Genomic DNA, 14,268 nt, shown 5'->3' with positions numbered 1-14,268 from the left:
ATGATGGTCGCATCCGTGTTTGGTGACATCGCGGGGAACGCACATTGGAAGCGTGCATTCGTCTTCGCCATACTGGCGTATCACCCGGCGTGATGATATGGGGTGCCATTGGTTACACGTCTCGGTCACCTCTTGTTCGCATTCACTGCACTTTGAACAGTGGACGTTACATTTCAGATGTGTTACGACCCGTGGCTCTACTCTTCGTTGATCCCTGCGAAATCCTACATTTCAGCAGGATAATGCCCACCGGATATTGCAGGTCCTGTACGGGCCTTTCTGGACACAGAAAATGTTCGACTGCTGCCCTGGCCAGCACGTTCTCCAGATCTCTCACCAATTGAAAACGTCTGGTCAATGGTGGCCGAGCAACTGGCTCGTCACAATACGCCAGCCACTACTCTTGATGAACTGTGGTATCTTGTTGAAGCTGCATTGGCAGTTGTACCTGTACCTGCCATCCTGCCGGCCGCGGTGGTCTCGCGGTTCTAGGCGCGCAGTCCGGAACCGTGCGACTGCTACGGTCGCAGGTTCGAATCCTGCCTCGGGCATGGATGTGTGTGATGTCCTTAGGTTAGTTAGGTTTAAGTAGTTCTAAGTTCTAGGGGACTGATGACCACAGCAGTTGAGTCCCATAGTGCTCAGAGCCATTTGAACCATTTGAACCTGCCATCCAAGCTCTGTTTGACTCAATGCATAGGCGTATCAAGGCCGTTATTACGGCCAGAGGTGGTTGTTATGGGTAGTGATTTCTCAGGATCTATGTACCCAAAATGTAATCACATGTCAGTTCTATTATAATAAATTCGTCCAATGAATACTCGTTTATCATCTGCGTTTCTTCTCGGTGTAGCAGTTTTAATGGCCAGTAGTGTACTTGCAGCTATGCCTTCCCTTCCTGATTTGTTCTATTTATCTAACAAGTGGAATAGCCGGCAGTTCCTCCAACTCTCTCATGTGTACCTTTTATGTTTGCCTCTTCTATTTTAAATTCAGTGGCATTACTTACAATTGCACGTGCCTGATAATGAAGCATTTTCCCGGCACCTGTGATGCACGAACACTGTGGTGCCTTGCTATTTAGTAAAGGGATAACAATGGAAAGCTCGAAGTGTGCAGATCGGCAGGCGAAAGTCAGCTGTGGTGGCTACCCCTTTAGAACACAGGGTGGACTCGTCTAGCGCTCAGGAAGAGCGCCTGTGTCGCGTTCTTCTGCACGAGCTTCTCCTATAATTGGTCTGACGTCATTCCAAGTGCTGCAACGCGGACTGTACACATTACAGGACGCTGAAACATCAGAATTATGTTCATTATTCGGTGCGCTCGTGGAATAGTCTGCGAAAATAATAATTCCACTTTCTGCAACCAGGTGAAAATATGGCACTGTAAACAATCAGAATGTGAAATGTTTCCTGTTTTGATATCAGTACTCTGTTTGTCACTCTTTTGTGAAGGAACTACTGGTGTAAAGGGTTAAGAGGGTTGAAGTTTTCCATATAGAACGCAATGGCTATTCAGAAGAGAGACTATGCACTTCTGCTAACGTTGTTTTATCAGAACGGTACCAGTAGCAGCGCTACACTGTGGGAATATCGCCAACAGAAAATGCTGCAAAGAGGTCCCGTGTGAAGAACTGGAGTAAAGTGTACGGTCAGGAAATGGGTGAATTAGTTGGTACAGCAGGAAGAGGAAGGCGGCCCATTCCCATAGTAGAGTTTGATGAAGTTGCTGTAGCTACAGCCGACTATGCACCACTTACCACAAATACTGTAGCCAGTGCCCAACCATGGTAAGTGTCTCTTCCCTGATCAACAGTTCAAGATGAAACTTCCTGGCAGATTAAAACTGTGTGCCCGACCGAGACTCGAACTCGGGACCTTTGCCTTTCGCGGGCAAGTGCTCTACCAACTGAGCTACCGAAGCACGACTCACGCCCGGTACTCACAGCTTTACTTCTACCAGTAGAGCACTTGCCCTCGAAAGGCAAAGGTCCCGAGTTCGAGTCTCGGTCGGGCACACAGTTTAATCTGCCAGGAAGTTTCATATCAGCGCACACTCCGCTGCAGAGTGAAAATCTCATTCTGGAAACATCCCCCAGGCTGTGGCTAAGCCATGTCTCCACAGTATCCTTTCTTTCAGGAGTGCAAGTTCTGCAAGGTTCGCAGAAGAGCTTCTGTAAAGTTTGGAAGGTAGGAGACGGATACTGGCAGAAGTAAAGCTGTGAGTACCGGCCGTGAGTCATGCTTCGGTAGCTCAGTTGGTAGAGCACTTGCCCGCAAAAGGCAAAGGTCCCGAGTTCGAGTCTCGGTCGGGCACACAGTTTTAATCTGCCAGGAAGTTTCATATCAGCGCACACTCCGCTGCAGAGTGAAAATCTCATTCTGGAAACGGTTCAAAAGATTTTGCGGCGCATTTTACACTGGTATCACTGCGAGTTTCAGAATGTGTTAACACCACTATTCATGCATGATCGGGTGACATCTCATCCCGCTTGGCAGGTGAAAGTTTTGCTTTCAGAAATCTTCGTTAATGACCGCATCATCTCTAGGCAGCTTCAAGATATGTGGCCCTCCAGATCCTCTGACCTAAATCCATGTGACTTCTGGTTGTGGGGAAACATGTAAGATCATGTCTATGAGCCATATGTCCGGACTCATCCTGATCTGATGAATAGTGTTAAAAGGTCTCTGTGGGATTCCTTTCATATTAATTTCTTAAATCTGGTGTCATTTACGGCATAAATTCCTCTTCTAAATTTACTGTGGCGTTCCTGACTATCTGGGAGGAGACTGAGTAGTGGAACGTGTTACTTTTACACACAAAGAAGAACGATCTGTCACACTACTACACTTTAAAACACTGTTTATATGTAATTCATGTCACACATCTCATGCGGAACCTACATCCGCTTTCTTTTATATACTGTATATGATAAGATACTGCCATCCCCCTTCCCTTCTGTGTGAGAGGATGAATGAGAAAATGTATTTCTAGTTGCATGCTTGATGGTAGCAGACAAGCCTGTCTGCTAGAGAACAGTAGGACCAACGTCGGAACAGGTAGCTACGCTTTCTAGAAGCAAAGAGGTTTCTATTCTTAGTATGATCCTGTCCGTCCCTTGTCATGTTGGTATAGGAAGCAGCCTCTCTGGTCACTTCCGTCTGTATCTAGGAAGCACGCTAGGTACGAGCGCAGGTCAGTCTGTCCGTGGCGAGCGTCTGAAGTGGTAAGATCTCCGGCTAAGCGCTTGTCTGCTACGCCCGTAGGACAATGGATTTCTTAAGGTCAGCCTATCTGAAAATTTAATCACCTTTATTTCAGGTTTAACTTTAAAATATCTAATGTTATCTTAAATTGCAACGCAGTGTAATTCGAGTCATAGTTCAGAATATATTCCGGTAGTTGCTTTGTTACTACTTTGTGAGTAAAGTGGAACCACGTGTTGATCAGTAACTCTAACTAAGATCATCAATCTTAAATGCGAATGTGCGTGAGATTATAACGTCTCGTCTTGACAATATTTTTCAATATAGCAACTTTTCTTTTTGTTCAACCCATGTGGTGTGTACTTTGTGAGACCAGTACCACGTTCTTATACAATTGTTTGACCCATCAGGTTAATAGTAAGACGATAGTAACCAGTTCGAGGTTTTTCTTTTGTAAATTGCTTTTCGATCTAATTTATTTTAATTATCAAAATTATTGTGGAGCTACACTCTTTGTGTAAACCAAGTTTACCACGTGAAGCATGTGGTGTAACCATCAAAGTGGCCCTCACCTATTCTTTTCGGGAAGATTTCACAGAGAGTTAGTATGAATTTAGTATACCAGTGTGTGGTAATTACATGACGGACAGGATTGCGCTACAAACGTAACTTCTTTGAGTGAAAATTGAATCGGTTGGTTGTGGTTAATTTCCTCTTGCATATGTTTCAACGTTCTTAGTGTGTTATTTTATGAATGCAGTGCTGTATGCAGTCTCCCAATCTTGGCTCCATATTTGATGTGTTCCGTAAGATTACAATCTCATATTTTCACAATCCTAAATAAGGCACCAGTTTAGTTATGAATCAAGTTTAATATGCTGAAATTTCAATGATCAATATTAAAATAAATTTCCAAATATAAACTGATTTATTTCTTTTCATTTAAATTGTCTTTTTTATTTATATATGTATCACCGGTTGTGGTATGACTATTAAAAGATTATAATTAATGTTAGTCTGGTTGGGAATTTGGTAAGCTAGACTGGATACCTGGTAAAACGGTTGCGCAATAAGGTTTTAACGCACTTTTATGGTCTTGAATAGCAGCACCGCTTGCAGAACAAATTAATGCAACAACTTTACAGTGTATAACGACATATAACTTTGGATACACAGGATATGCTACGTGCAACTGTCTACCATGCTGTGTTGCGGATGCAGAACGGTGCTGAGTCTGGTGACCATACTGAAAGTATAAAATGTCAAATAGACAACACTTTCAGCCGTCTGCATTTCCAATTTTATTTCATTTTTCTACCAGTTTTGGCGTTACATTACGCTATCGTCAGGCCCCCCTAGTGTAGGAAGAATCCCACATCTTATACAGCCTAAATAGGGGCCAATATATTGTCACTGGTATCTGTAGATGTTGTAAGAACGCTATCCCTTCGATCATCACTTGCAGACGGGCTACAAGCGATCATCGAAGGGATCGCGTTGTTAGAAAGTCTACGAATACCAGTGACAGTATACTGGTTCCTGTTTCAGTTGTGCAAGACGTGAGATTCTCCCTACACATCAGTCAAGGGCGCTGAAGATGGCGTAATGTAACGCCGAAACTGGTAGCAAAATAAAATAAAATAGGGAAAAATAGATGCCTGAAGATGTTTTCAATTTTACATTTTATAATGAGCAGCCGAGGTCCCACAATTATCCTAGAGGAAGGTGGAGTTAAAGAGATATTGGAAACATGTTGTGGCTTGTAACCATATCTAAATACATGTGCCTCGTAAACAAATCCAATACAGGTGACGGAGCCACCGTTCTCTGATCGTTCCTCCCCTTTTCCTCATCCACACTACGTTCTGACACCTTATAGCGGCATAATTTCACCTGGTGGCAGAAAGTGGAACCATTATTTTTTCAGCATACTCCACGAGTGCGTCGATTATTAGACATATCGACGATGCTCGTGCATCATGCAATGTATACAGCCCGCACTCCAACACTTGGAACACCGTCAGTTTAATTACATATAACCATCTGGTACATAGGCCGGCACCTGCGACTCTTTCCCTTCAGCCACAGTTTTCAGCAGTGTCTCTCAGGATATACGTCTCACCATGCACTAGATGCCTAAATTTGAAGGCTATTTCTTCTCTTGGATGGCGTTACAGGGTATGCTTCTCCTTGAAAAACCACAAAAATGGAACAGATATCTGAAAGAAGAGGGGAAGCACATAAAAATAAAATTTAAACTTTTCTGTTGTTTGGTCCATGTTGTTGTGATGTTTCATTAGAATTAACGTTTACGTCACGAAGTTACTCTAGTAAGTAAATGCTATTGCGATGTCCTTGCAATGTATTTTTAACGTATTGCTAATTAGCTTGTTTTGGGATCTTTGGCCGACGTTTGTTTAACTACTTTTCTGACGTTTCACCTGTACGAGTGGCTGGAATTGTTAGAGCTTCACCCTCCATGGCTGGTGGCGGGCTCCAGTCGAACTAGCGGCTGGAGGTTAGGTGTTCCTATAACTCTTAACTACTGGGGGCTTCTCCATGGTAGTTATCGCTCTGCATCTCCTCCTGTTACCTGCAACGACCGTCCGCTGCTGCACGGGAATCCAGGATTCGTTTACCTTGAGGGTTTCTTCTGTCTTGTTGGTACTATTACCATTTTTGTAGATTTCTATGGCTTCCTTGAGCGGACGCGGTATTTTTTCTCCTCGACGAGAACACTACGTGTCGACGAATTTTATTACTTTTGTCGGTTTGGTTCTGATGGAAAGTCCAGTCGTTCCAACACAGACTTTGCTACTGTTGGATTGGCTGGACAATCCATCACTCGCAGGTAGCTATGGGGAGGAATACAGAACCAAAGACCAATGCAACCAAGGAAAACGCCCTCAGACATGGGCGCGATAAGTACAGATAACCTGCAGCCACGAACTCCATTCCAATCCGCCACCAGCTGTGGAGGACAAACCCTTGACGGTGTCAGCCACTCGTACTGGCGAGACGTCAGGAAAGCCATGAAACAAACGTCGGTCGAAGAGGAATGTGAGGAAATCGGTTAACTTCCATTTCTATGTACTCTCCTCTTCCCCTCCCCCTTTTTTTATGATTCGAGGTGAAGCACACCGTGCAGGGCCATGTGGGTCTACAAATAGCCTATAAATTTAGGCAACCAAAGCCAACAGACTATACAAGTTACAGAATAATGTAGATAGAGAGGTAAAAATTGACACACATGCTTGGAATGACATGGGGTATTATTAGAACCAAAAAAAGGAACATATTGATATACACGTGAAAGATCTCTTGCGCGCTTCATTTGGTGATGATCGTGTGCTCAGCCGCCACTTTCGTCATGCTTGGCCTCCCAGGTCCCCAGACCTCAGTCCGTGCGATTGTTAGCTTTGTGGTTACCTGAAGTCGCAAGTGTACCGTGATCGACCGACATCTCTAGGGATGCTGAAAGACAACATCCGACGCCATTGCCTCACCATATCTCCGGACCTGCTTTACAGTGCTGTTCACAACATTATTCCTCGACTACAGCTGTTGTTGAGAAATGATGGACATATTGAGCATTTCCTGTAAAGAACATCATCTTAACTTTGTCTTTCTTTATTATGCTAATTATTGCTATTCTGATTAGATGAAGCGCCATTTGTCAGACATTGTTTGAACTTTTATATTTGTTTGGTTCTAATAAAACCCCAGGTCATTCCAAGCATGTGTGTCAATTTGTATCTCTCTGTCTACATTATTCCGTGATGTATTCAGTTTTCAAATTTATACTGACTTTTTGATCAGCCGGTACTGTTTCACTCGTAAATATGCTTCGCTCTTAGACGTGTGCTGTTTTTACACTTCCTATCAGGTGTATTTAGATCGATCGGACGACGATGAGTAAAGATCAAGGCTTATAATTAAGATATCTTTACATAGCAGCTCGTGCAATCCTCAATTGCACTGCACAGCCTCTAAAAGCCTGTGTGGGAACAACACCAGTCCGTCACTAACAGTTGTCTTCTCCTGAGTACTGTACACCCACATTCAGCTGGTCGTCACGAGATATGGAAACAGTCCTTCTGCTCCATGTTGGTGGTGTACGCATCGTTGACTACGTAAGCTCTAAACTTCGGAGGCACGAGCTCCATACACGTGGTCCCGCCTCTCAACACTTCACTTCCCCTACCTGGCGCTCCCTCTTCACTCGGCCTACTTGGCGGGACCTACTCCTAGTTTCGCAAGACGCAGCAAGGTAGGAAGTGCACCTTTCTTTACTCTCTACTCATCGCTTTAGTTGGAATATCGGGTATATTTTCATAATCCCGTACTTGGAATTGTTTACAATGGACTACACCCTAGAGAATCTCACCAGCACAATCCTCAATGCAGAGTATTTCTCTGACGCTTAACGAATAATTGGTGCGCGCATGTGCTGGCCGTAAAACTGACTGTCGATGTGAATGTATCACACTGATAAGCCACCATTGCACATGGTAGTAGCCCAAAGATTGCGGTAGATGTCCGGTTGCAAGGCAGGTAGCAATTGAACAGGTAGTCTACTCCTGGCTGGTACTCTGCCTTGGTTAACGATCACTGACGCCACAACGGAAATAGGAGTGCTGCCGACTTGCGTTTTCCGTTGCGCTAAGCAGTAGCCCATGTTTTTCCTGAGGTATTTCGCGTACTGATCATAAAGAGTTAAACCTTCTAGCTCTGCTGCATTTCAAAAAATAGTGTCATAATCAGTGACGCTGAGAGAATGGTAAGAAATAGTGAGACTGCTCAAACCAGCAGAATGTTCCACATACAGCTTTAACGTCCCACTTAGTTGCTATTTTCTCTGATTAAAATAATAACACATTAGCATTACTACCGTTTCCACTACAGTAATGATTCACTTTAGATATGCCTATAGAAAAAGAGTCGTTGATTCAAACTATGTTACCATCAGGTGTTAAAACTGTGAATGCTAAAAGAGGCGAAGTACAGAGCTGGATTCTTCTTACTGCGTTCTTATTAACAGCCACCCAACTAGCGTTCAGACGAGTGATACTGAAACGTCCCCTTAGAAAAATTTATACATGACTGTGCTTAAACTGACACACAATATTTTTAGCGCAACGCAATCTTTAAAAATCCCTACAAAAAAAAAAAATGGCCCTGACTAACACTAACCTATACCTTTCACAAAACACTTACCTCACCAAAAATCTTCGTTACTATGTGTTTGTGTACCCTTATGTATTTATGTTCTTCCGGTCTTTATATGTTTATCTGATAAGACTTATGTTGCAGAATTTTTCTAATACTCAGCTACATGAACTATGATGAGGAATACTGTTATCCTCAAATATAATTTGCATTAATAACATGTTATTTACTTTCTAAGGATGTTTACACATTATATATTCTGTTTTGTTCTAATGTTCATGTGTGAAGTTGATGTTTCAAAAGTTATTCTGATCTTTTATGTATGTACTTATGTCGTAATTTTTGTAACACTGATGTATTTGTTATTTCGATTCTTTTGTAAAGCCGGTATTACTGCAAATGTTATCTGTACTATTATGTTCTTTAATGATATATTTTGTACCTTTGTTATTGTATTCTCATGTTATAAAATTGTAATTGACACCAGTTCATCAAATTAAGTAACTTGTAAATTACATTTCACTGCACACGTTTCTGTTGGTCATAGTATATGGACAATATGTGAGAGTAGGGACTGATAGTGTTTGCACGTGTGTTAATAATTCAGCAAGGGACTGGACAACAGCATTGCTGGTTCTAAGGACAATTCCAAAAACTTTGTGCTTGCACAAGTGGTGGTTGATGGACTTGCTATATTCTCCACAAGACTCTTCGATGGTGATTGTGCACCTGCACAGTCGCAACAGATGGCTGCTGGCTATCTCTACAAGGATTGAAGTGGGTCTACACCTTTGATGACTCACCAATACCATTATTTCTACAAGGACTGCAGTGGGTCTGCACCTCTGGTGGCCCACCAATACCATAATCTCTACCAGGACTACAATGGGTCTACTCTGTGTTGACCTACCTACCAATAGTCTTAAACTTCGACTGACTCTGCTGTGGCTTTGCTCTTTTGTGGCCCATTACCTGTCAGTATGTCTTTCCGTTGGAAGGACAACACTACTTCTTCAAGACTGCATGGAAATCCACTAATGCCGTGTGCATTTTCTTTTACTGCTCAGACATTGAGCAAAAGCACTGCTATTTTACTCTGATGAATGATCAGGACTGTCTTTAAGGACTATGAGAAAATTTAAGCTTTTGACCAACATTGTATCGATAAGTGTGTGCATTTCATTTCTTTGTCATTGTAATTATGAAAAAAAAATTCAAATCTGTATTGGCCACTGCCCAAAACAATTTGTAAATTTTTTTGTGGGGGACATGGGGGCTATGTAAGTAGCCTGTTTAGTTTTTTTTATTTGTAACACCACCTCTGTATGAAAATCACTGGCTGTGCTGTGTGCAGTCTGTGGCTGGTTGGCATTGTTGTAATACTCGCCATTGTAGCGTTAGGCAGTTGGCTGTTAGCGGCGCGTAGCGTTACGCAGTTGGAGGTGAGCCGCCAGCAGTGGTGGACGTGGGGAGAGAGATGGCGGAGTTTTGAAATTTGTAAGAATTGATGTCATGAACTGATATATATATATATATATATATATATATATATATATATATATATATATATATATATATATATTATGACTATTAAGGTAAATACATTGTATGTTCTCTATTAATATCTTTCATTTGCTTACTGTGCCTATCAGTAGTTTGTGCCTTCCGTAGTTTGAATCTTTTATTTAGCTGGGAACACCAATGCTGGCGGCTCACCTCCAACTGCGCAACGCTACGCGCTGTTAGCATCCAGCTGGCGCTGCCAAACACTACAATGGCAGACAACAACGCAAACCAGCCACAGACTGCACACGGCACAGCCAGTGATTTTTATACAGAGCGCTACGTCCATAAAGACAGTCCTGATCATCCATTATAGTAAGATTGCAGTTTTTTCTCAAAGTCTGAGCACTAAAAGGAAAGGCACACGGAAGTAGTGGATTTCCATGCAGTCTGGAAGAAGTAGTGTTATCCTTCCAAGGGAAAGACAGTGTTGACTCTTGACATGCAGACAGGTAATGGACCACAACAGAGCAAACCCACAGCAGAGTCAGTCGAAGTTTTGAAGAATATTAGTAGGTAGGTCATCACGGAGCAGACCACTGTAGTCTTCTTAGAGACTACGGTATTGGTGGGCCACCAGAGATGCAGACCCACTGCAGTCCTTGTAGAAATAATGGGAAGTCATCAAAGGTGTAGAACCACTGCAGTCCTTGTAGACTGTGCAGGTGCACAATCACCATCGCAGAGTCTTGTGGAGAATATAGCAAGTCCATCAACCACCACTTGTGCAAGCACAAAGTTTTTGAATTGACCTTAGAACCAGCAATGCTGTTATCCAGTCCCTTGCTGAATTATTAACACACGTGCAAACACTATCAATCCCTACATCTCACATATTGTCCATATACTACGACCAACAGAAACGTGTGCAGTGAAATGTAATTTACAAGTTACTTAATTTGATGAACTGGTGTCAATTACAATTTTATAACATGAGAATACAATAACAAAGGTACAAAATATATCATTAAAGAACATAATAGTACAGATACATTTGCAGTAATACAGGCTTTACAAAAGAACCGAAATAACAAATACATCAGTGTTACAAAAATTACGACATAAGTACATACATAAAAGACCAGAATAACTTTCGAAACATCAACTTCACACATGAGCATTAGAACAAAACAGAATAAATAGTGTGTAAACATCTTTACGAAGTAAATAACATGTTATTAATGCACATTATATTTGAAGATAACAGTATTCCTCATCATAGTGAATGTAGCTTAGTATTAGAAGAGAAAAAATTCTATGAAACAGTACACAGAGACAGGAAGAAAGTAAATATACAAGGGTACACAAACACATAGTGGGATAACACAAAAGGAAAGGACAGGGTTTGTTTTCAGGGTAACATTTGGCACTACAGTCCAACCCAAAACTTTATTCCATAGATCTTTCGTCTTATTTCAACATTTGCTTCAGCCAAAAAAAAAAAAAAAATCCTATCCAAGCATGCTTTCTGTATTCTGTTCACATCCTCTTTCAAAATAGTTTGTCTCCACTGTACACTACTTTTTTGGCCAAACCATTTTCTTATAGCTTCTGAATGCATTTCTTCCAATTCATCATAGTTTCTTATATAGTCTACCTCCTCTTAAGCTAACTTAAAGCTACTGAGGTCAGATGCTAAACTAAGGGACTAGGCAATGCAGCAACACAGAACAATTAACACAAACAGCAATGACAAAAAAAATGGAAATTGGCAAAGCAAGCTACAGTAAATCGAAATTACCTAGCAATGCAACATTACAACTAATATGAGCCAATGTGTAGCAACAAGAAAAATAAATCAGTAGTAAAACTAGCTTAACAGAGTAATACAAAGTGAAATTTAGTAGCGCTATGCCTGGCAAAGAGCTGCAGCCAATGCAATAACTTATATCTAAACATGACAAAGCTCAAGCAGAAAAATATTACAGTAAAAATGTTTAATACCTATATCACATCTTAACACTAGAGTGATGCATCACAAAAAGAAAGTTACAAAGTCGTTAAAAAAATTAATTATACAATTCGTGTGAAGGGAAATGTCTATTTGTACATCATAAAATGATTCTTTACTGGGTCAATGCTGCAGTGCAGATAGAAACTGGATATTAAACAAAACGAGCAATCTCTCAGCTAGAAAGACAATAGATATAAAATGTTTCTCATCATTTCATTTCAGTAAATATCATAAATTAAGAGCTTCACAGTATAATCATATGTATACAAGTTTGGGCGTGACGTATTTCCGATGCTTTCTACAAAGGATTGTCAATAGCGAGGTTAATGGCCTCCTTTTTTCTCCCCCTGTGCCTCTGAAAGGCACATACTAATGACTTTTTCTCAAGGCGGCTGGCACACTTGGACGCTCACAAGGCATCACGTCACGGTCACTTACCTTTCATACCAAAATATTTACGACAGCAGTTTCCGCTACAGTGACAGTCTCATATAAAAATATTTTCACAGGTTGAGAATTTGCGTTAAAAATGTGTAGAAAATAAAATCCTATAAATATAACAGTGTCCAAAAAATTTTCGTCGGCATTGTAATACATTCACGCATGTGCACACATTTCATAATTTTTAAAGTACGATTCTTGGTTTCCAGTTTCGTTTTCCACAAATCAGAGTCCCTAACCACTACTCATTATTCCTTACCTTATTTTACATATACATATTCGTAGACACTTCTTCAATATTTCATCATAACAGATACGTAGCATAACCAAATAACTCATATAGAATCAGCTTAAACATACCTCAGCAGCATAATTCACATCGTCGTCTAATAATATCATAACACCTCAGTCAAACCTCAAAAACGTCATAGCTTTCTGCAATAATTTCAAAACCTAAAAAAATTCTCTGCTTATGTCAAAAGTGTCATCTGCCTCAAACGTACTTTAACAATCATGATCCCATACCAAACACATCATTCAAAGCTCTCATAGTACCACAATGGTTCTGAAAAAATATAAAAATTTCACAAAGTACAGACAAAATACAATTTCATTAGTTTGAAGTTATCCACCTGCATAATTGGGTAAACATGTGTCACTGACGTACTAAAAAAATGTTTCTCTCTCCCAATTAAATAATCAGATAGCTGTGTAATTTATGTGTTAGAGAAATATGGTACCGATGTGTAAAGTTGTATAAGCAAATACCATATTAGCTAGGGCTCCTTGTGCTTGCCAAACACATGGTACACAAAGTAAGCGTGTACCCCCTTGAGGATTAATGTAATTATATCCTCAGGTGTTACAGATTACAGCAATGGAATGAAATGTATCACGAAAAACTATCTTTGTAATTCAACAATCTTGAAAAATAAATGGTTTAAGTACCAAATTAATCACTCAAATGCGTGGCGTGTAGTGCTAAATGTGCGTTTTGCTGTAAGATAACTGTGGAACTGTCGTAGTTATCGTCCTCTGTAAGCGAAGTTCTGCTGAAGTCAATGTACTTACCTCATCATAAACGAAAGTGAAATGCTTTCCATAAAGATATCGTAGTTATTACGTACCTTACCGTGATCAAGAAAGTACTATAATGTAACGTATTGTTGTGCTACGATAAAGGCTGTCTCATTGTAGCTATACCACAAAAGTTACTACTAAAACATGTTTTACTTTCCAGAATAATACAGAAAAACTGTGCAGATATAAAACAGATACACCGCAAAAGCACAATGTAAATCGTGTCACATATTAGTAGCGTAGTGATATAATCGTGTAGCTATCAGAGAAACCAAATGCTAAGTCATCTTTAAACTCACCGAATGTACTTCAAATAAAGAATGTATTTCAAGTAAACCAAAATGTTGCATTAAAATCTCATTAGCAGTACTGGTAAATGTTCTAAGTATGTAAGCCTTATAGTCGTTACGTAATAGTGCAACTAACAAGCAAGAATGTAGACACTCAATAACACTGTGACGTCTGTTCACTATAACAATGCACTCGTAAATACTGTCTAAATATGTTCCGTAGGATCTAGACTGGATAGTAAACTTCAAACATTGTTGCATATTAACAGTTTATAAGTCTGACAAAGCATACTAGTAACTTGAAGTGAACAGCTTTATGGCAAAGACAAAGTTAAAAAGCAGATTATCTTTCAATAAACGGTTTTACATGTGAAATGTGGTGCAATCTTTTACTCTTCCTAGTGGACAGAGTTTATACTGTGAAGCAATTATCATGTTGTATACATCGGTAAAGGATACTGGAACTTTTTCTCAAGGATAGCGTCTATGTTATTTTTCGCTAAGCCAGCCGGCGCACGTGGCTGCCTGCGGTGCGAGTCATTGTCTGCTATCTCTTTGTTGGCGC

At 40.6% G+C, this 14,268-nt stretch overlaps 2 non-coding genes across 2 annotated transcripts; one reads left to right on the top strand and one right to left on the bottom strand.

Moving 5' to 3' along the window:
• Positions 1-1,849: 1,849 nt before the first annotated feature.
• Trnas-cga (transfer RNA serine (anticodon CGA)) lies at positions 1,850-1,924 on the bottom strand. Its single transcript has one exon. It is a non-coding gene; the product is annotated as a tRNA-Ser (tRNA).
• A 317-nt stretch (positions 1,925-2,241) lies between these two features.
• Positions 2,242-2,316, top strand: Trnal-caa (transfer RNA leucine (anticodon CAA)). The gene has a single exon. It is a non-coding gene; the product is annotated as a tRNA-Leu (tRNA).
• Positions 2,317-14,268: the final 11,952 nt, after the last annotated feature.

Source organism: Schistocerca gregaria, chromosome 4, assembly GCF_023897955.1.
Source record: "Schistocerca gregaria isolate iqSchGreg1 chromosome 4, iqSchGreg1.2, whole genome shotgun sequence".
Taxonomy (NCBI): domain Eukaryota; kingdom Metazoa; phylum Arthropoda; class Insecta; order Orthoptera; family Acrididae; genus Schistocerca; species Schistocerca gregaria.
This window is presented reverse-complemented; position numbering and strand designations above follow the sequence as displayed.